Source organism: Phoca vitulina, unplaced genomic scaffold (genome assembly GCF_004348235.1).
Source record: "Phoca vitulina isolate PV1807 unplaced genomic scaffold, GSC_HSeal_1.0 scaffold27, whole genome shotgun sequence".
Classification (NCBI taxonomy): Eukaryota; Metazoa; Chordata; class Mammalia; order Carnivora; family Phocidae; genus Phoca; species Phoca vitulina.
In genome coordinates, this window is record NW_022589730.1 from 16262625 (window position 1) to 16265145 (window position 2521).

Consider the following 2521-nt stretch of genomic DNA (forward strand, 5'->3'; position numbering starts at 1 on the left):
TAGGGAGCCCAATGTGGGGCTCAATCCCAGGACCCTGGGATCATGACCTGAGCCGAAGGCAGACGCTTAACGACTGAGCCACCCAGGCGCCCCTCTTTTTTTTTTTTTTTAAGATTTTATTCATTTATTTGAGAGAGAGAAAGTGAGAGAGAGAGAGAACAAGAGGGGGGAGGGTCAGAGGGAGAAGCAGACTCCCCGCTGAGCAGGGAGCCAGATGTGGGGCTTGATCCCGGGACTCCAGGATCATGACCTGAGCCGAAGGCAGCCGCCTACCCGACTGAGCCACCCAGGCACCCCCTGGGTTGTAGAATTCTCATTTTATCCTCTCACCATGGAAGGGACAAGGGAGCTCTGTGGGGTCCCTTTAATAAGAGCACTCACCCCATTCATGGGGGCTCCACACTCATCACCTAATCACCTCCCAAAGACCCCACCTAACAACATCACCTTGGAGGTGAGAATTCAGCATATGAACCTTGAGGGGACACAAATTCAGGCCATAGCATCCACAAACCCCAGATACCATGGACATATTTTAAAACCATGCTTGTCTTTTATCGGAACTGGCATGCGAGTTGTGATTGGTTTTATAACAGAAAATGTAAAATATTCAACATTTTTAAAGCTGCAAAATAACGGATAAAATTTATTTTCAGTTCAGTGCCTGACTCTGCCCCATAACGGATGGGATGAGTGGGATGGATGGGTGATGCATGTGGCCCTGCGTTTATACACTTTGTTGTGACATAAAATACTGTGGTCGCCACGTTAGCCCACGGACCAGCTGCAGGATGGCACAGAAGACTTGCTTTCTTCTGAGATGCAGCCAGTGCAGATAAGGAAACCACTACATTGGTACTTCATCTTGACCATCAACATTCTCTGATGCCCTTTGGTGCGCATCCCCGTGGGGCTGCGTAACTACTGGAAGACTCTGCCATAGTCATCACATTCCTCTCAGATCACAGCACACCACGCCACGTGACAGCACACAACCCTGGTCCCTAGTTCACCCCAGCAAAGCCCACCATAGCACACCACATCCGTATGGGGTTGGGGCAGCGAGGGCCTGTGTTAGGGCATCCAAAAGGCCTTTTCCCTTCTAGAGGTAGGTGGTGTCTGTGCCATGTGATGGACATAAAAAAGGTCTCCTTTCACCACAACAGAGAATCACCCAGGGGCGCCTGGGTGGCTCAGCCGGTTAAGCGTCTGCCTTTGGTTCAAGTCATGATCTCAGGGGCCTGGGATCGAGCCCCGTGTCGGCCTCCCCGCTAAGCAAGGAATTTGCTTCTCCTTCTCCCTCTGCCCCCCCCTTTCGTTCGCTCTCGCTCTCTCAAATAAATAAAATCTTTTTAAAAAATAAATGGACTTTCCAATTTTGCCCAGAATTACTCAGTCCTCAATTAGCTCGGTGCTCCTACAACAGAAGGAAATGAGAGTTCTTCTTTTGAAAGAATATTGACATAGCAAGCTCAGTCGTTCAGAGGCCAAGTAATCCGGTTTGTGAGTTTTAGAAGCACTTCAGTTTCGCTCCTGACGCTAGAAATCCGGCCATATCGCCTCCTACAAACAGAACGGTCGGAGACGGGGAAAGGAGTGAGATTATAAACGAACAAACTGTGGGTTTGCAGCTTCTGATAATGGCAGATTAGCTCCTAGTGGATTAACCCGCCTGCAGATAACAACTTTAAAAACAACTTTAAACTCTTGACCAAATACAAAAAAACAACAGCCCGAAGGCACCAGAGAGCAGCCAAAGGCAGGCCCACACTGGAGGGGAACTGAACCTACACTTGGAAGAAGGAAGAAGCGCCAGTGAGTTTTCCTTTGTTTACCGGTTTCATCTGAGGGCAGACCACAGTCAAGCCAAGTAAGACAGCTAAAACTCAGATAGAAAACCTGCAGGCGTATTGGCTCAAAGAACCAGCAGAGTTTGGGGTGACTCCAGTAGCCATAAAGTGAAAGAGCAATTTCCAGAAGGAACAGAGCCATAGGCGGAGGGTCCTAATTTTGTGTATAAAGTCTATTCAAGATACTGGCTAATCCCCCAACTGTGTGCATCAGGCAGACGCCAAGCAGCCCAGTTAAGGTCAACAACTGAACTAAGAATTGTGTTGCTGCCCACCGAGGGGGAAACGAGTTGGGAGTTTATATCTAGCCAAGTTTGCAGACTGCTAAACAAACCAACCAACCAAAATACTCTTCGTAAAAACATAACACAGCAAATTAAGGAGAAGGGAGGAAACAATAAATATAGGAGCACAAATCAATGAAATAGAAAGCAAGCAAATATATTTTTAAAAGCCCAAAAGTTAGGGGCGCCTGGGTGGCTCAGTTGTTAAGCGCCTGCCTTCGGCTCAGGTTATGATCCCCGGGTCCTGGGATCAAGCCCCGCATCGGGTTCCCTCTCCCACTCCCCCTGCTTGTGTTCCTTCTTCCCCTGTTTCTCTCTGTCAAATAAATAAGTAAAATCTTAAAAGAAAGAAAGAAAGAAAGAATCCTCAAAATCTTACCCACAAAG